Source organism: Ursus americanus, chromosome 7 (assembly GCF_024610735.1).
Source record: "Ursus americanus isolate L20-20 chromosome 7, mUrsAme1.1.p, whole genome shotgun sequence".
Lineage (NCBI taxonomy): Eukaryota > Metazoa > Chordata > Mammalia > Carnivora > Ursidae > Ursus > Ursus americanus.
Window position 1 is genome coordinate 56,156,433 of NC_142133.1, and position 20,793 is coordinate 56,177,225.

General features: G+C 41.0%; 1 long non-coding RNA gene across 1 annotated transcript in view; it reads left to right on the plus strand.

The window, feature by feature from the left end:
* The first annotated feature begins 126 nt into the window (after positions 1-126).
* The window catches only part of LOC123799820 (uncharacterized), a 54,909-nt gene continuing 34,242 nt past the window's right edge, over positions 127-20,793 (plus strand). The window contains exons 1-3 of the long non-coding RNA XR_015725282.1: positions 127-13,998; positions 16,554-16,754; positions 17,467-17,730. This is a non-coding gene — a long non-coding RNA (uncharacterized LOC123799820). The remainder of the gene's footprint in view (positions 13,999-16,553; positions 16,755-17,466; positions 17,731-20,793) is intronic.

Here is a 20,793-nt window from a genome sequence, read left to right on the forward strand (position 1 = left end):
TCATTTGTTTTTGTTTTTGCTTTTTTACATCTATTAAGTGTACAGAATGTGCCAGACATTAAAAGTTCAAGCAGACAGTTAGCTTTTAAAAGTCAGTAGGTTGGGGCGCCTGGGTAGTGCGGTCGTTAAAGCATCTGCCTTCGGCTCAGGGCGTGATCCCGGCGTTCCGGGATCGAGTCCCACATCGGCCTCCTCTGCTGGGAGCCTGCTTCTTCCTCTCTCACTCGCCTGCTGTGTTCCCTCTCTCGCTGGCTGTCTCTCTGTCACATAAATAAATAAAATCTTTAAAAAAAAAAAAGTCAGTAGGTTAATTTGAGCTTACAAAGGAACCAACAGAAGAATGGCAAAGGTATCTTCCCAGATAGGAAACACTATTTCCTAAGAAGGAGAAACTAAAAATCGATTAGTGAATCTCTAATTTTTGAGTAGTATAACTTAAATCTGTTCTTTTATGAATTCTATAAAATGGAAAAATGAGGTCAGGAATGATTAGCACTGCATGGAGGGTGGAGGGAAACAGGTATGGTGATTCTATTTCACAAATTAATGATGAGAGACCCAGATATTGTGATCTGTTAAAGTTTAACAAAACCTATAGGGAGGTTATGACCTGAAGTTAAATTGGACTTGGAATCCAAATGTTAATCCTTAAAATTCTTACATAAACAAAAAAGCCCTTTTGCTTCATTGAATTAATTGGTCCTTCTCATTGAGTAGAAGTATTAGCTATGTTAGCCCAAATTATTGATTGCTGTGGCAAATGACAGCAGAATAAGTAGGTGCCAGGGTCTTGGTGGGGAGTGAATGGGGAGTGATGACTAATGGATACAGGATTTTTGGAGGGGGGTGGTGGTATTGCTGTGAAACTAGATAGCAGTGATGGTTAACCAAATTGTGAAATACTAAATGCTATGGAATTGTACACTTTAAAATAGTAATTTTATGTGTATTTTAAAACAATGAAAAAAAAAGGTCTGGCCCAGCAACCCTTCAGTTTAGACAAGGGTCAATACAGTGAGCGTGTCAGGGCTTTCATGTAGCTGGTTGGATAGGTTGAGGAAAGGGGGATGGGGGAGTGTGGGTTAATTTCACCCAACACCAGCCAAAGATGTGATTCTAGATCTGGCTTATGGTTGTATTGCTCTGATGGCTGGCTGCTTTTGTTCTGTCATCCTGGACTATGGGGCAGGGGAATTGGAACCAGGGAAGAGAACCCACTGGGGTCTTGTGAACAGTGAGCAGTTAGGAAAGAGAGTTTGAGAAGGGGAGGGTATGATTCCATAAGTAGAAAGTAGAATTTCTCTGCATTCCTAAACCCGAGTCGTACACTAGCTGCTCAGGTCAGGTTTGGCTGGGACTCTACGCTACGAGGTTTTGAGCTGTCTCCACTCAATGAGCCCTAGGCTACAGGCAGACATATTTATGAATATACTAAATTTCCTTGAAAGTTTTTTTTAATATTATACTTTCTTTCTTTTTTTAGATTTATTTATTTGACAGAGCATGTACAAGTAGGGGAAGCAGCAGGCAGGGAGCCCAGTGCGGGGCTCGATCCCAGAGCCCTGGGATCATGACCTGAGCTGAAGGCAGCCGCTTAACCAACTGAGCCTCCCAGATGCCCCCCTCCTTGAAAGTTAATAGACTATCTTATCTAGTGTACTGATATTATTCAGACTTTGATCCATATGTTACATGCATAGCTGCTTCAACGTCTTGAGAAATTCAATAAGAGACTCATCTTTGTAGAAAATAATACATAAAACCAAAAATGTTTATGTATGTAGTATATAAATTCTTGCTCATGGTATGCTCAAGAGGGCTTTGGGAGGCTCTTATCTAAAATGAGAATGCATCTGTATGATACATGATAAAACTTGAGCTTTTTCTGCCTAATACAAAGTAATTGAGAGGACTGATTCCACTATCAGTGACCTCAATCATGGCAGAGCTTTTCTTGCCGAACTGTTTTAAGGATAAGTAATATCTACAGGACTGTTGGCTAGTGCAAATTTAGACTTGTTCTAAACAGGCCTCATACGATTGTTTATTTAATACCACAGTATTTCTCAGCAAAGTGCTATTATTTGAACTGAAATTTCTACCACAGGACCAAAAAGACCAAAATAGTTGCACAGCCTGTTCTGCCTCCTCCTGCCGTGTAATAACCCCGGAGTCCCTACAGTTTCTGCTCTAAACAGTAGTCTCGGAATCAGTAAAACCTGTTATTTTCCTTAGTTCATTTATGTTTCTGAGAAAGTAGGACTGCTTTGGGGAATTATTTCCATTATGTGTGAATGAAGACCACATGGTTTATAAATTGTAGAGTAAGACCCTGAAAATGCGTGGGGACAACCCCTTGGAGCCCCACCCTCAACCTACTTGCCACCAGGTGTGACACACTGGATGGAGCTGGAACCCAGGGTTGTTTGGTGGGCTGTGGTGCTCTTCCAGTGACGAGCACAGGACTGTGTGTTGTGCAAAGGGCAGAGACTGTGAGAAAGGAGACCTGGATTATAGTAAGGGTTCCTAGGTCTAATTCTCCACTGATACAATGTTTGGTTTAGGCTAGATGCTCAAGAAAGCAGTTCTATGTGGTAGTGTTTTTGTTTTAAATTCTTTTCTGACCCAGGAGTTATCACCTGGGGAAAAGGGCTATCAAAATTATTTGGATAAAATGAGTAAAATTGTTTTTGAGTAACAGTTTTTTTCTTGTCTGAATTATCCAGATAGTTTTCATAAATTGATCCAATTAATTATTCTTGTTCCTTAGTAATTTTGCCCTTATAGCAAAGTTTTAATGAATAAAGGAAAGGCTCAGGCTGCCTACCAATTCCGTGCATCATGAATGCTCATGTGAAGATCCTTAAAGCTGGTCTGTATCATAGAGGTAACTTGGATAAGGGGAGGAAATTTCCATCCCGGCTTACGGGAAGCTAGCTGAGGAGATTGTTGCCAAGCAACAGTGCTTCTGTTCCATGGTACTCCCTAATGACACCAGCCATCTCTATTCAGGTTATGGGTAAGATAGACGGGGCCAGGTTATGGGATGGGTTGCTGTGATGGGGGAGGGGAACGATAGGGTTGGCACTCCCAGGTATTGGGTTTGCCTTTCTGAGCTTGAAGAAATATCTGAGGTGCACTGGATTCTAACTCAGAGTTGGAAAAAAGAAAGTAGTTAGAACTTTGATTTTTTTTCCTCTGAAGCTATGTGGCTTTGAGAAAAATCTAGACATCTATGATCACAAGAAAATCTCACTGTGCCATTGGCCATCTAATGAGAGGGAGTGATCATAGGCATTTTAAAAACATCTCCATTAAGTGGGAGACACCTTACTGGAAAGACCTGTCTTTATATTCTGTCTGGACTAGAGTCCTACTATATTAACCAAAAGTCCTGCTTTGATCATATATACATCTTGCCAACTCCCAAAGGTTCTCAAGAGAAGTATCTTTCTGTCCTAGTAGACAGGTGACTGGATATACTGTGGTAAAGAGTGGTATTTTTCAGTTAAGGCACAGTTTATACATATTTCAAGATAATGTATTGAAATTAAGAAGGGACAGAAACAGAACTCTTACTACATTCTGGTTGTTTTGGAGGAGTCAAAAATAATTCCTAATGACTTTGAGGTAGCACTGTGTAACAGGACTTGTGAGACCTGACTTCTTGTCCCAGCTGTTCTACTAATGAGCTGTGTGACCTTGAGCAAAGTCATTTAAGGTACCTTAAACCTTAGATCTTCTTTGTGTGAAATGAGAACAGTAATATCTGTCCTACTTATCTCACAGTGAAATAATATATATAAAACGTGCTTCTGGTGGTAGTTAGTATAAATCTTCAGGACAGACGGGGGCACTTCCTTTGGAGAGGGCCTCTGCACTGCCATGGGGTTGACACTTGGGAGGGAAATACAGGTTGTCACAACCAATCATTTTCAAATTCATGGTCAGCTGTTCCTTTGAGACTTTTTCAACAATGAAAATGGATTTCATAGATTAAAATGTAGTATAGCTCAGGTACTAGTAGATCCACCAAGTTGGTGGTTTGAATTATAACCTATCTGGACAGGGTTTTTTTGTTTTCTTAAAGACTTGACTTACTCATATGATCTCCTCCTAAATTCTAAAGGTAGGCAAAATTAAATTTACACTGTTAGTAAGAGAAGTTTATGTGATAGAATTTCACTTTTAGTATTGAATATAAATTATGTGTATTTGTATACACATGTTACAGCAAATTGAGATCTCACATACAGCCGGAATGCGGTACATATTGACCCTGTTTTATGAATATGGAATTTTGAAGTCATAATATTGGATTTTCACCTACGTTGGCCCTATCGGTGATTTATTGGACCTAATACTCCCTTGGTCAAGACTCTTCATCATACTACTGGGAAATGGGAAACAATGGGAAAACACACTTAAATTCCTAATGATCAATTTATAAATTTTTTCCAGGAGCTCACTGTTGTGAAGACTGACTGCTTGAATGTTTCTGGCTAACACTGCTTCATGCAAGTAGAGAGTTGGATACATTTCTGCTCTGCGAAGAAGTACTTGAACAGGAGTTTGAAAGGTGCCAACTAGATTATAGCAAATAGTGCCCGTCAATCTTAGTTCTGTCAGTCTGGATTGATTTTTTTTCCCCTCAGCTGTAACATTTCTAAGCTGGAGAGTTCCAATCTCTCCTTTCTTTTCCTTTTTTTATTCTAACCAAGTAGTTCTTTCATCAAAGTCCCAGGATTTCTTCCATCATTGAGTTGTCTCCTTTCTGGAGCTTGTCAGATTCCAGGGTGTGACAAGCAGAAGTGTATGCCACTGGGGTACCTGCTCCAGCTCATAGCAAGCTGTTTTCCGTTTTGGTCTCCAAACCCTTAGAAGGAAGAGTGCTGAGGGGGAAGGAATGCAGGAGTTGGAGTCGGAAATCCTGGGTTCATGGCCTCGCTCCGCCCTTTATCAGCTATATGAGCCTGGAGAAATCCTTTAAAAGGGCCTGAGCCTCAGTTGTTTATTAATCTATTAAACGAGGATGTTGATAACTAAACTGTCTTAGACTGGGCCTTGGGTGCCATTTGCAGCGACCCTATTTTTTTCTTATTTTTTTTTTAAAGATTTTATTTATTTATTTATTTGACAGAGATAGAGACAGCCAGCGACAGAGGGAACACAAGCAGGGGGAGTGGGAGAGGAAGAAGCAGGCTCATAGCGGAGGAGCCCGACGTGGGGCTCGATCCCATAACACCGGGATCATGCCCTGAGCCGAAGGCAGACGCCCAACCGCTGTGCCACCCAAGCGCCCCTCTTATTTTGAAAGGGACTATTAATTAGACTAGGAATGCCTTAAGGGCAGGAGCCTTTGTATTTCCTTACCCCTTCTCAGCCCCTATCCCAGAGAGTCACGGTCTCTCACATGAAATTGTTCTCAAAGATAAGAGCTGTCTCCATTGATGCCAAAGTTACAGCGTGGCCTTCCTTAACTTTGTGACGGAGATGAAGCAGCAAGCCTGCTTATCAAGGGGAAGATAACACAAATCTAAAAGGAAGTTCAAATGCTGCAGACCACAGAATTGAGAGATTAAAAACTATCTTGACAGGCTGTGGCCTTGTGTTGGAAACAACTTGATGAAATTTAATTGAGATAAAAAAGTTTCCTCATTTAAGTTTAATAATAATAGCTAATGGTTATTGAGTGTTTATGTCTGATAGGCACCTGCTAAGTGTATGTGTTCTGTAGTTTTTATGAGAGCCAGTTGGGGAAGATGCCATTATTATAACGGAGAAATTTAAAGTAATTTGTCCAAGATTGCTCAGCCATTAGGTATTAGAACCAGATTCAAACCCCTGAGGATTCCAAAGCACACACACTTCACTGCTCGCCAAGATGTCCAAGTCCTAATCCCCAAAACCTGTAAAAGTGTAACCTCATGGCAAAAGGGACTTTGCTGATGTGAGTAAATTTACTGACCTTTAGTTGGGGAGAGTATCCTGGATTATCCAGGTGGGGCCAAACTAATCACTAGAGTTTTTGAAATTGAGAACTGTCCTATCTGCATTGAGGGAGGTGATAGAAGGAGAAATTTGAATGTGAGAAGAACTTGACCTGCTATTGACAATTTTTAAGATGGAGGATAGGGGCCACAAGTCAAGGAATGTGGGTAGTCTCTAAAGATGGGAACAGTTCTTATGCTGACAGTCAGCAAGCAAATGGGGGTCTCAGTGCTACAACTGCAATGAACTGAATTCCGCCAACAACCTGAATGAGCAAAGAAACGGATTCTCCCCTAGAACCTCCAGACAGGAATACAGCCTTGCTGACACCTTGATTTTAGCCAAGTGAGACCAACATCGGATTTCTGATCTATTGAACTGTATGGCTTAAGCCATTAAGTTTGTGGCACTTTGTATGACAAGAATAGAAAACTAATAGAGTTGCATTAGTTTCCAACAGAAACCTGGTTGGATGGCTGGGGGGCTTTTTACTGACCACGGTCTAAATACAGGTGTACCTCAGAGGTATTGTGGATTGGCAGACCACCGCAATAAAGCATATCACAATAAAGCAAGTCAAATGAAGTTTTTGGTTTCGTAGTGCATATAAAAGTTATGTTTACACTATACTGGAGTCTATTAAGGATGCAATAGTATGTCTAAAAAACAACGTTCATACTTTAATTTAAAAATAATTCATGGCTAAAACGTGCCAACCATCATTTGAGCTTTCAGGTAATCCATCTGTTTGCTAGTGAAGGGTCTTGCCTTGATGTTGATGGCTGCTGACTGGGGTGGTGGTTGCTCGAGGTTGGGGTGGTTGGCTGTGGCAATTTCATGAAATAAGACAATGAAATTTGCCCCATCAATTGACTCTTCCTTTCATGAACAATTTTTTTCCCTTTTTTTTCTTTTTTTTTTTTTTTAAGATTTTATTTACTTATTTGACAGAGACAGCCAGCGAGAGAGGGAACACAAGCAGGGGGAGTGGGAGAGGAAGGAGCAGGCTCCCAGCGGAGGAGCCTGATGTGGGGCTCGATCCCAGAACACCGGGATCACGCCCTGAGCCAAAGGCAGACGCTTAACGACTGCGCCACCCAGGCGCCCCCTCATGAACAATTTTTCTGTAGCATGTGATGTTGACAGGATTTTAGCCACAAAACTCAAAATTGGAGTCCATCCTCTCACACCCTACTGCTGCTTTACCGATTAAATTTATGTAATATTCCAAATCCTTTGTTGTCATTTCAACAATCTTAGCAACATCTTCACCAGCAGTAGTTTCCATCTCAAGAAACCACTTTCTTTGCTCATCCATAAGAAGAACATCTCCATTAAAGTCGTATCATGGGATTGCAGCAAGTCAAATATAATAATGACAAAGTTTGAAACATTGCAAGAATTGCTAAACCGTGACAGAGACATGAAGTGAGCAAATACTGTTGGAAAAATGGCACTGACAGACTTGCTTGAAGCAGGGTTGCCCCAAACCTTCAGTTAGTAAGAAATGCGGTGCCTCCAAAGTGCACTCAAGTGGCGCACAATAAAAGGAGCCACGCCTGCATGAAACTGCACCGTGATGCAGCTAACACAGCCCTGACCAAATCAGGAGAGAGAAACATTAGTTTTCAGATCATGCTACTGTTTTGTAGGTTGGCCAGACTATTTCTGGAATATTAGGTCAGTTCTGAATGCTATATTTGGAAAGTTATCAGCAAATCAAAGCAAATCAAGCATAATGAACATAGTGGAATGGTAAGTGTAGGATTCACAGAATTTTAATATTTTGGAAATTAAAGCATTTTTCATATAGCCTTGTTTTGTTTCATTATCTTCTGGGAGTATTGATATATTTCATCAGAGTACATAATATATATTTTATTTGCTTTTTTTTTCTGATTTCAAAGGTAATCAGACAAAATTCAAACATCTCCAAAATAGAAAACAGATGATGAAAGTCCACTGTAATCCCACCTTCTAACCGTATTATAGTCCGCAGTCTAACGTATGTACAGTCTACAGTCTTCCTCCAACTTTTTGTTTTTTATGTGTATTAACCTATCTACATGTTCGTGTAAATTTTTTGAATAAAAAACATGAGGTTTATAGATTACAGAATCCTTATTTGAAAGACAAAAACCTATTCCGAGGTTCTACAAATATTTTTCTATAGTTTAATGGTTTCTTTTTTTTGGAATTTAAGAGTTTTGGTCCAGTTGGGAATTTATTTTTGTGTACTGTGTAACATAAAGATCTAATTTAATTTTTCTCTTTATGCATAATCAATTGTCTTCACAGTTTCTGGAATAATCCCACACAGGTGGTGGCCTTTACCATATGCTAAATCCCCATAATGTTTGCATCTGGTTTTGTATTCTCTAATCTGTCCCACTGAACCAGTACGATACTTTTAATTTGATACCTGGCAGACTAAGCTACCCTCATGCATCTTTTTTTTCATACTTTTCTTGCCTATTCTCAAGTATTTAATCCTCTAGGCTGAGGATCAACTCATCAAGTTAAAAAAAAGTCCAGAATTTTCATTAGCATTGCATTAGATTTACACTTTAATTTGAGAGGAATCAACATATTTTTACATTATTATATATTTACACTTATGTAAATGTGATATGTAAAACATAAATATGTAATATATAAATACACGTTTACATTATTATTAAGTTATTTACATTATTCCATCTAGGAGATCTAGGTCTCCTTTTAAGTCTTTCAGCATATTTTTGTGATACTGTTTATGTGGAGTTTAATATATTTCTTGTAAAACTTACCCCTAGGTGTTTTATTTATTTATTTGTTTTTGTTACTGTGAATTGAAGCTTTTCTTTCATTATATTTTCTGACTAGTTATAGCTACTGTAGTGTTAGGCTATTGAATTCAGAATATTTAACTCTTATTTTTCCATTCTACTGAATTCTCTTATTAATCCTGAAAATTTTTTAGTTGAGTATCTTGGATTTCCTTTGGTAGACAATTGTAGCATTTGAAAATAATTACATTTTGTCTCTTCCTTTCTAATATTTAAACTGTAATTTTGTTCTTGTCCCATTGACTATTGGCATTTTGAATCAGATGTTTTGACATCAGAGACATTTTGACACAACCTAAATACAAATCACTAAATAATCTTTGTTTTTCCAAAATGAAATAATAGCTCGTGCATGTCAAGTTGCATGCCAGGCAGTTTCTAAGCATTTTACATATATTAATTTATGTACTCCTTAAAACAACCTTACATAATAATGGCAAACTGAGCAACAGAGACATGAAGCAACTTGCTGAAGGTTGAACAAGGGAGTGGTGCTAGGATTTGAACCCAGGTCTTACTCTTAACTACTATTTTAAATTGCTTCTAAATGAATAAAACAAAAATGGCTTTCTTAATTTTTCTTATCATAAAAGTAAGACATGCTTATTACAAAAGATTCTTGTATAATCAAAAGAAAATCATCCCTAAGTTCACTATTTTTGATTGCTGCAGAATATTCACTGTGAGATAGAATGGTGACTTATTTAATCAATCCAATGCGGATAGGTTTTGCATATAGCTTTTTAAGCTCTCATTTATATGCTCATGATACACTGCATTAGAATTTCTTGGTCAAAAAGTATTCACATTTCAAATTTTGACAGAATTGTCAGATTGAACCCCTCGCCCCAAGAAAAGTTGAACTGTATTTTTTAAAGATTTGTTTATTTTAAGAGAGAGCATGCTTGCACGAGGTGGGGGGGCAGAGGGAGACAATCTTTCAAGCAGACTCCCCACTGAAGGCAGAGGCCCACTCAGGGTCTCCCTCTCAAAACCTATGAGATCATGACCCAGCTGAAACCAAGAGTCTGATGCCCAACCAAATGAGCCACCCAGGTGCCCCACGAAAGGTTAGACTATTAAACTTTGTTAATCTGATAGGTGAAAATTAGCTCCATATTATTTTTATTTGCACATTTATTGCAATGTATTTTTGTATATTTTAACTGTCTTTGTTTCTATTGGGTGTTCATCTTTTTATTGATGTGTAAGCAATTTTCATTCTTTTTATATTGGGGCCATTCTGTCTGACATACATGTTGCAATTTTTTTTAACCAGTTTGTCATTATAGAAGGGTTGTAGAAATAGTGATTCACATTTCCTTATCTATCTTTACAAACTATCATATATTGTTTTAAAATTGCTAATTAATGAGTGACCCAGACTCCACCTTTCAGCCTCACTCCTGTTAGACTTACCCCTACAACCTCATTGGATGGGATGAAGGGTCGGGGTTGTCACATACAGTTATTAGTCGGTAATTCAAAAACTGTTTGACTTCTAGATAAATGTTGTGGCCTGCACACTTGTGCAAAGGATAAACATGTTTATGTTTAAATCCACACAGGACAGGAGAAGCTAGTGAATTAGAGATGTCAACAAACATGAGAAAATGGGAAGCAGATGGACAAGTGGTAACCTAGCTTATAGAGGAAAATGCCAATAGATATACCAATTTGCACAGCAGAACTCTGTCAAGTTCAGGAAGTGGGGCACCATTTTTCTTAAATAGCTGGAGGGGAGAGAGGGCTCATAACGGGATGATTTATTGAAAGACTTTATAAGGAACAATTAAACCACAGATTCCTTTCCATACCCTACCCTGATAGAGGACTACCTCTCCTGTACTCCAGGAGAAAGGAAGTTCATTTTCTTAAATTCAACTAGAGAAGGCAGACTTAGGAGCAAAAACGGAGAGGATGAGAGTTGAAGTACAATTCTGAAAATGAAAATTAAGTGAAACTCTACATGCGGGAAACAGACTCCCCCCAACCCTTGTCCTCATCCAGCTCTCTCTCCCTTCTTAGAATTATGCTCTCTTAGCAAAAGATTGGAGGATTCTCCTCTGGAGAACCTGTCTAGCTAAAGGCAAAAATATTACAGATTCTGACATTTTAGGTTTTTTGTTTTTTTAAATGGGAAGTTACCCTACAGAGATGGCTAGTGGCGAACCATCCTTGCCCATGCATGCAGAACTTCTAATTGGCTTTTTCGTGTCTTCCTCTTGAATATGAATGGACTGCCAAAAAACAAACAAACAAAAACCCTTTAACATGAAGATAAAGACCCAAACAAACAACAGCAAAGAAATCTAGAGGAAACAGACTATTCAGGGAGAAGAAGAAAATTAAAAAAAAACACTTTTACATTCTTAGATGAGAAGATTTTGCAGGAGTGAAGCAAGTATGGGATGCATTTATTTATTTATTTATTTATTTATTTATTTGTCAGAGAGAGAGAGAGCGAGCGCACAATCAGGAGGAGCGGCAGGCAGAGGGAGAAGCAGGCTCCTCACCGAGTAAGGAGCTGACGTGGGACTTGATCCGAGAACCCTGGGATCATGACCTGAGCCGAAGGCAGCCGTTTAACTGACTGACCCACCCAGGCGTCCTATGGTATGCTTTTAATAACAAAAGAACAGAGAACTATAAAAAAAACAAGAAATTAAAAAATAGAACTCAAAATTTAAAAGTCAATGAATACTAGCAACAAATAATCAGAAATTGAAAAAAATATTAAGTACCACTTACAAGAGCATAAAAAATATGAACTATTTAAGGAATGAACCTGACAAAATATGTGTTAAAGACCTGTAGACTGAAAACTATAAAGCATTGGTGAAAGAAGACCTAAGTAAATCGAGAAGTCTATCTTTTCCATGGGTCAGAAGACTCAAAATAGTTAAAATGTCAATTCTCGCCAATTGATCTGTAAATTTAAGTCAATCCCTATCAAAATCCCAGCAGGCTTTTTTTTTTTCCAATTAAAATTTATAACCTGGTTCTAAAAATTTATATGAAATGCAAAGGACCCAGAATAGTCAAAACAACTTTGAAAAAGAACAAAATTGGAGAAGTAAAACTATCTAGTTTCAAACTTATCAACACAGTGGGTGGTGGCACAAGATAGAAATAAATCAGTGGAACAGAATAAAGAATGTGGAAAGAGATCTACACTACACATACATTGATGATTATTTTACAAAGATGAAAGGATAATTCAGTGGTAAAAGGATAGTCCTTTCAACAAATGTTGCTGGAACAATTGGATTTACAAAAGCAAAAAACAAAAGAACTTCCAATGCATATTCTGTACCACATACAAAAATTAATTCAAGATGGGTCATAGACCTAAATGTAAGAAAGAGCTAAAACTATAAAACTTGTAGACAAAACATAGGAGAAAAATCTTTGTGAACTTGGTTTAGGTAAAGATTTCTTAGTAATGACACCAAAAGCATGATGTATAAAAGAACAAACTCATAAATTGGACTTCATCAAAATTAAAGAACATCTGCTCTTAGAAAGAATGAAAAGAAAAGCCATGGGCTAGGAGAAAATATTTGCCATGTACATATCTGATAAAGGACTTGTATCTGGAAAGTATAAACAAACCTTCAAAAACAACAAAAGAAAACAACCCTGGGGTGCCTGGGTGGCTCAGTCGGTTAAGCGTCTGCCTTCGGCCAGGGTCCTGGGATTGAGTCCTTCATCGGGCTCTTTGTTCAGCAGAGAGACTGCTTCTCCCTCTGCCTGCCACTCCCCCTGCTTGTACGCTCGCTCTCTCTAATAGGTAGGTAGGTAGGTAGATAGATAGATAGATAGATAGATAGATAATAGATAAAGTAAATCTTTTTTAAAAACTAAAAAAAATTAATGTAAGAAAAAGAAAATAACCCTATTAAAACTTGTCAAAAATGTTAGAATAGACTTTTCACCAAAGAAGATACATGAATGACCAATAAGCACATGCATAGATGCTTAACATCATCAGTCACTAGGGAAATGGAAACTAAAACCCCAGTGAGATACCACTCCATACCAACTAGAATGGCTAAATCAAGAAGACTGAATGTATTAAATGTTGTTGTGGAAGTGGAGGAACTGGAACTCTCATACACTTCTAGCAGGTATGTAAAATGGTATAACGCTTTGCAAAAATTATTTGGCAGTTTCCTGACAGTAAACCATACGCCTGCCATATGATCCAGCCATTTACTCCTAGAGAAAAGAAAGTACATGTCCACACAATGACTTGCACACAAATGTTCACGGCAGCTTTATTTCTAATAGCACAAAATTGGAAACAACCAAATGTCCATCAACAAGCGAATGAATAAATCAGTGGTGGTATATCCTTACACAGTGTCACTCCTGCCATGCTACCAGCCTGCCCAGACTCAGGGGAAGGGAACACAGACCCCACCTCTCACGGGCAGGAGTGTCAAAGTTGCAATATAAGAAGGGCGTGTACAATGAGAGATATTGTTGAACATGCCACAGTGTGTAATGATGTAACCCCTTTTAAAGACCTACACCACATGTCAAACTCCAAACACAAAGAATCATTGTCCCATAGCTTGGTACAGTGTTCATGTTGTTGAAAGCCCATTAACTAGAATAGTTCTGCCTCTGCTTCATGAAAGCTCATTTCTGAGAGGCAACAGAGTGTGTTTTATCATAAACTGAGTGCTATTTAGAACTTCCTGGGCTCAAAGAATTTCAGTACAGGGTTGTGGCTTGAGGGGCAGATGTGAAAATTATAGTTAGCTTAGGTCAACACTTATCATGGCTACTCTTTCTGGTGGACTATTTCTGGTTGCCAATCATGTTTGCGCACAGACACAGACATTGCAAAAAGGACTCCAGAATTTGGGCCCAATGACTGTTAAATTAGGTCCTCAACTGGAAAATGGTGGAGGAAAAGAAATAAATTTAACTTGTCTTTCCAATAGGAACTGGTAACCAAATGGCCCCAGATGACTAGTAAAAATCTATTGCTACTTATGCCAGGACAAGTGGGTCTTCCAGGTGATCCAGGAGACATGGCCATCCACCAGCAGCTGTTCACAGACATCCCACAAGCAGTGGTGCAGAGAATTGCCTGGGAGTAGGGGGCAGATGGAGGAGGCATGGAACATGGGGATTCTTAGGCCCCATCCCCAGAGACTCTGACTCAGTAAGTTTGGAATGGGCCCAACAATTGGCCTTTTTCCCAACTGCCCAGGCTCGCTCTTTCTTTTCTTTTCTTTTCTTTTCTTTTCTTTCTTTCTTTCTTTCTTTCTTTCTTTCTTTCTTTCTTTCTTTCTCTTTCTTTCTTTCTTCCTTCCTTCCTTCCTTCCTTCCTTCCTTCCTTCCTTCCTTCCTTCCTTTCTTTCTTTCTTTCTTTCTTTCTTTCTTTCTTCCTTTCTTTTTCTTTCTTTCTTTCTATACATCCATCCATCCATCTGTCATCTATTATCTATCTATCTATCTATCTATCTATCTATCTATCTATCTATCTATCATCTATCCATCACATCTATCATCTATTTAAATTTCACTCAGTTAACATACAGTGCATATTGGTTTCTGGAGTAGAATTCAGTGATTCCTCACTTACATACAACACCCAGTGCTCTCATCACAACAGGTGCCCTCCTTAATACCCTTCGCCCATCTAGCCCATCCCCCACCTACCTCCCACCATCAACCCTCAGTTTGTTCTCTATTGTTAAGAGTCTCTTGTGGTTTATTTTCCTCTCTCCCCTCCCCCTCCCTTTCTCCTATGCTCATCTGTTTTGTCTCTTAAATTCCACATATGAGTGAGATCATATGGTATTTATCTTTCTCTGACTGACTTATTTCACTTAGCATAATACTCTCTAGCTCCATCAATGTCATTGCAAAGGGCAAGATTTCATTCTTTTTGATGGCTGAGTACTATTCCACTATATAGATAGATGATAGATAGATGATAGATAGATAGATAGATAGATAGATAGATAGATAGATAGATAGATAGATAGATGATAGATCACATCGTCTTTATCCATTAATCAGTTGATGGACACTTGGGCTCTTTCCATAGTCTGGCTATTGCTGATACTGCTGCTATAAGCATTGGGGTGCATGTACCCCTTTGAATCTGTGTGTTTGTATCCGTTGGGTAAATACCTAGTAGTGCCACTGCTGGATCATAGGGCAGCTCTGTTTTTAACTTTCTTTCCTTTTTTTTTTTTTTTTAAGATTTGCTTTATTTATTCGACAGAGACAGAGACAGCCAGCGAGAGAGGGAACACAAGCAGGGGGAGTGGGAGAGGAAGAAGCAGGCTCCCAGTGGAAGAGCCTGATGTGGGGCTCGATCCCAGAACTCCGGGATCACGCCTTGAGCCGAAGGCAGCAGCTTAACCGCTGTGCCACCCAGGTGCCCCTGTTTTTAACTTTCTGAGGAACCTCCTTACTGTTCTCCAGAGTGTGCCTGGGTCATTCTGATGCTGGAACTGGTGAGGGAATGGAGTTTGCCCACAGCAGTTTCTGTTGACCCCATCACTGTGCAGGGATTAGCTGATCTTTGTGCATATGTTTAACCAAATCTTTCCTCCTTTCTTTCTCCCTCCCTCCCTTTCTCCCTTCCTCTCTCTTTCCTTCCTTCTTTCTTCTTCCTTCCTTCTTCCCTCTCTCTCTCTTTTTCTTTCTTTCTTTCTTTCTTTCTTTCTTTCTTTCTTTCTTTCTTTCTTTCTTTCCTTCTTTCTTTCTTTCTTTCTTTCTTTCTTTCTTTCTTTCTTTCTTCCTTCCTTCCTTCCTTCCTTCCTTCCTTCCTTCCTTCCTTCCTTTCTCCTTCTCTTCTCTTCTCTTCTCTTCTCTTCTCTTCTCTTCTCTTCTCTTCTCTTCTTCTCTCTCTCCCCTTCCCTTCCTCCTTCCCTCCCTTTCTCTTTCTTCCTGTCTTTCTCTCCCTTCCTCCCTTTCTCCCTTCCTCTCTCTTTCCTTCCTTCTTTCTTCTTCCTTCCTTCTTCCCTCTCTCTTTCTCTCTCTTTCTCTCTCTCTTTCTTTCTTTCTTTCTTTCTTTCTTTCTTTCTTTCTTTCCTTCTTTCTTTTTCCTCCCTCCCTTCCTTCTTTCCTTCCTTCCTTTCTCCTTCTCTTCTCTTCTCTTCTCTTCTCTTCTCTTCTCTTCTCTCTCTTCTCTCTCTCTCTTCCCTTCCCTTCCCTTCCCCCTTCCCTCCCTTTCTCTTTCTTCCTGTCTTTCTCTCCCTTCCTCCCTTTCTCCCTTTCTGTCATTCTGTTTTTCTAGTTAATCACTCAGAAATCCATCAAATGTCCATTAAAGGAGACAGGAAAGTGCAGTGGTTAAATGAATGGCTTTTGCAGTCTGATAAAACTAGTTGGAGTACCAGCTTTATTTAGCACTTACTAGCTGTATGATATTAGGTATGTTTCTTAACATCTCTAAACCTGTTTTCTTGTGGGTAAAGCAGGAATGAATACTGATAGGGTTTTTATGAGGATGAAACATGGTGATACATTTATAGCACATAGTAAGTCTCCATGAACAGTAGCTATGCTGTTATCACTATCACTATAACGAACAGGCCGCTAATGCACTGGCTAGCTCTGGAAGTGCCAGAAAAGTATCGCTGGACTTTCAGCAAGAGGGTGTTTCCTGGAAAGCAAAATGAGCTCCTCTTCCCTGACCCTCATAGTTGATTCATAAATGCTTGGAGAATAGCTTCTCACTACACATCTGTTCCCTGACAGCCCTTTAGAAGTCCGTGGAATAATGAGTCTGAGTCTTTGGTTATGGGAGACCTACACAGCGCAGCTGCCTCGATATTCTGCTCTGAAATCTTGGGTCTGGTTACCACAGAAAGGAAAGCTGAGGACGGGGACTAGAAGAAGGTTCTCTAGTCTTTTGAACCCAACTCCTCCTCTCTGGCTACATTTTGCTTCTTATCCAAGGTAAGTCTAAGGAGGCAGCATTTTCTTGGCAACATAATTATTGCTAGCTAATAAAGGAAGATGATTTCTTTTTAAAGATTCCTGCTGTTTTCCTAGCAGGCAGAGACTTCTGTCTCTGCAGAGGCTCTGTTCTGTTCTTGTACTTCCTGGGTTTGTTTTTTCCATTCTAAGACAGGGAACAAAACACCCATAGGAAACAATTGGTAGTTCTGTCTCCATTTATACTCATTTGGTGGGGAAAGGGATGAGGGTTGTTTTGTTTTGTTTTGCTTTTGCTTTGTTTTCTTTGTCTTTCGTGCTTCCATTCTATAACATTATCGCCTACCTTTTTTTGAAAAGTCAAGGGGCATCATTTGACATATGGTCTCATAAAGTATTTGAAATAGGAACTGTCCCGAATACTCTGGGGGCTTCTGGTTACTGTGCTACTACCTCCCAAAGGAGTCTGAGTGGCTTCGTCCAAATACACGTGGGGGATCAGAAAGCATGCCCTGGGTATGTCCTACTTCACCCTATGTAAGGCCCAGTGGCAATCTTACCCTGAAACTAAAGGAAATTAATCTTCAGCACCCTTCACTTGCCAGAGCCTGGCCTTTTCTAAGGCACTAGGAGGGGGCCTAGTAAAGATGGGTTCATACGTTTTTGTATAAATAGCAAAGATAAGATTGTCTTGTATTGTTTCCCATTAAAAACTATCTCAAAAATTTTATAGGCTGGATCCATTCCTGACCAGGGTCTTCTCTCTGTCCATGTCTGCGGGATTTCACCTTTATACAACCAGATAGTAAGCAGCTCCAACCCCAAGCCAGGGCACACCGGAATGCCCGGCATCATGTGGGAATGTGAGGAAAAAGGCGCATTCACCACCCGAATCACTGCTGGATCCAGAGAAACTGCAAGCCTGGACCAGAGCAGCCCTGAGGAGAAACGAGCTGTAGACCGGGTGTCTGGCGGAAAGCGTTCCCTCTTCAGAGAGGTGGGTAGCAAGTGGCGCTAGCCAGTTACCTGTTTCAGTCTTTGAGAAGCATTAATAGTCTACTTTTAAATCCTCCTCCAATAAAAATATGGTTGCCTGTGTGCTGAGCCCCCCGCACCCCCAGGCCCTGGAGGCTCTCTGTCCTGCAGGGGAGGGGGCCCAGGGGTGGTTCTGCTCTGCTGAGCAGCCATGTGACTTTGGCAAATTGTCAATCCCTTCAAGCCTCACTCAGGTCATCTTTCAAAACCAGGGTGTTCGATTAGGCAGCCTCGCTCTGAAACTTGAATTATTTTATGGCGTGGAGGGTTACACTTAAACGGTTTCTGTAGTGATACAACAGTATTTTCATGGGAAAATCTGAGGCACGTGTTGGGAGGGAGATTGACATATGGAGAAAAACTGGACCATATGGGATTAGGAAATTAAAAATTATCTCCTCCTGCTCAGTAAATGTGCCAGATATGAGCCTCTCATCCTAAGAACTGTCTTCCTTTTAGCAAGTGGAAAGAAGACATTATGAGCATTTCCAAAATTAAAAGAATATTCATGTCATGTCAAATGTGTGATGTGTGTAGGCAGTGATGTTCTAGGAAGGAAATTTGTATTTCAGACGTGGTCTTCGTTATTTAAGAGCTTACAACTAAGCAGGACTAGCCCAGACGTAACCATTAGCAAGCGAAGCTGATAAGATAGAACCCTAACCCATGATTCATGCTGGGCTGGCGTCATAAATTATGGTACATCCAGTCTATGGAATATTATGCAGTCATCCAATAAAATAAATTACACGTTTATCCATATTAACTTGGAAAGGTGTGGAGGACATATTGTTAAGTGCAAATAAGCAAGAGGGAGAATAATAGGAAGAGCATGGTCATGTTTTTGTAAAAAGCAAAAGTGAGGCTCTAAATAGGCAACTCTGTATAAGCATAAAGTCCGGAATGATCTGAACTGATACGCCAACATCAGTGACTGTAAGAGGGTGGGATTGGGCCGAGGAGGAAGAAAGTTTAAAAAAATCTTTCTGTCATTCAATTCGTTTAAATTGTTACAGTGAGTGGGTATTATAATCTTTAAAAGAGCTTTTGTAAAACACAAAAATTGCATAGCCTTGGTCTCCCGTTCTGTGGATGTCCGTTGGGTCATACAATAGATATGCCTTTCACTCTGCAGCACCCCCAGCTCCACTAGATCTCCCCCAGTGATTTCAGAGACAGCCCTGTCCGGTTTTAGGAGGCGCCTTAGCACAAAGTCCTCTGCCCAAGCTACAAGGTAGCAGCATGTCCCCTCAGAGTCCCAAAGTGCCAGCAGCCCTTGGTGCTTCGGGAAGGAGGAATACCTTTCCGCCCCATCCCCCTCCCCGTGACACTCGGCTGGGTGGTCACATGGGGGGCCTGCTCCGGCTCCCCGTGCCCGTCAGCTCTTCCCCACTGGTCCCACTCTTCTCCAGAAATGCCTGCACCCCTCTACTCGGGTGCAGCCTCCATGGGCCTGTGGACACACACGGAGTGCTAAGTTGTATGTAAGAGCCAGAAATTCAGTGAAGGGAGAGAACTAGGGTCTAAACAGGGTTCTGGGGAGAGAACATCCAATGTGTAAACCATAACACCAGCAATACAGAGAAAGTGGAGTCAGAGAAGAGAAAGGCAGCTGGCCTCACACGACTGACTAGTCTGTGGCACACTCTTGTCGACCTCGCACAACACCTGTGTCAGCCAAGGCCACTCTGTGACCGTGGTGAGTCAAGACAAAAGCAAGACCCGTCTGTCATCATGTCTGACCATAATGAGAAGCAAGAAATGGTGCAGATTGTAAAAATGACCACCTAACATTCCCCTATTCCTGGGTAATACGAGTGACTGCTGCTTCTTCCTCCCTTGTAGCTGTAGGCTTGCTTCTCTCCTCCTGCCTTCTAGATAAGAATTAAGTTCCCCATCACAGCAGCACCTCTGCTTCCTGACAACGTCCAATCCAGAGCAGAGCCCCACTTCCCGAACCCTCCCCGGAATCACCGAACACAGTCCCAAACCCTACCGTCAGCTCCGTTGGACGCCCTCTCACTGAGGCTCTGCAGTCTCCTTCAGCGCAGCAAGCCCCTGACCCCACAGCTGACTGGAGATGTGTCTGGTGGTGGCTTTTGGCTGGAGAGTGCTGACTAAAGGCAGGCTCCCAGGGGGAGCTTCACCCTGCCACTTCCTTTCCCAGTTGTGAGAAGGCTGTTTACACACGTGCACCTTCAGTATTTATTCATGCCTGGAGGAGCCAGGGCTGTGAGGGCCTTCCAGAGAATGACCTGACTCTGGAAACTAGAAGGTGAGGATGTGTTGGTTAGGTGGGCACGGAGGAAGAAATGTGTGAATTCCAGAGTGCTCTAGCAATCTGTATTCTACCCTCACGTTGAGGATGTGGAGTTTAGGATTGGTCCTGGCTCTACTGCTTGCAAGGTGTATGACTCGGAGCAAGTTTCTTAACCTCTCTGAGCTGCAAAGTCTGTGTCTTATGAAAGAAGAGAATATCACTGACCCACAGGCTCCAGAAGAATGTGTAAGTCCCCGATACACAAGGTAGCGGGTACTCACCAAAGGCGCTGCTTTTTCCCTTCCCAGTAGGCACTGGACAGCCACTGTAGGTTCCTGAAAGAGGAGCGGCCTGAGGGGAGCAGGCATCCTAGGAAGATAGACCTGGTGGTGTGCAAGATGACCCAAGTGGGGAGGCCGTGCGCAGACGTCAGGAGGGCTGGGACACTCCAGCTCACGCGGGACTTGCCGCCCACCGCAGACAAGGCATTACATTCTCACAAGCAACACAACTGTCCTGGATGGGTGTGGGCAAAGAATGAGTGATGAGGCATGCCACACAGCGTGTTTTCCAGCAAGCCTTAGTGGGAATGCATAGGAAGAAGAAATGTTAACTTTAGGGACACTACTGGACAGGCAGCCAAACTCTGGGCTGGGTGGAACAGCAAGAGGAACAGACTCCCTCAGAGCACAACAGTCAGCAAAAAGCTGCCCCTTTCTAACAAATAAGCCCATGGGCCATAGCGTCGTCCCTTGTGGATTGTTG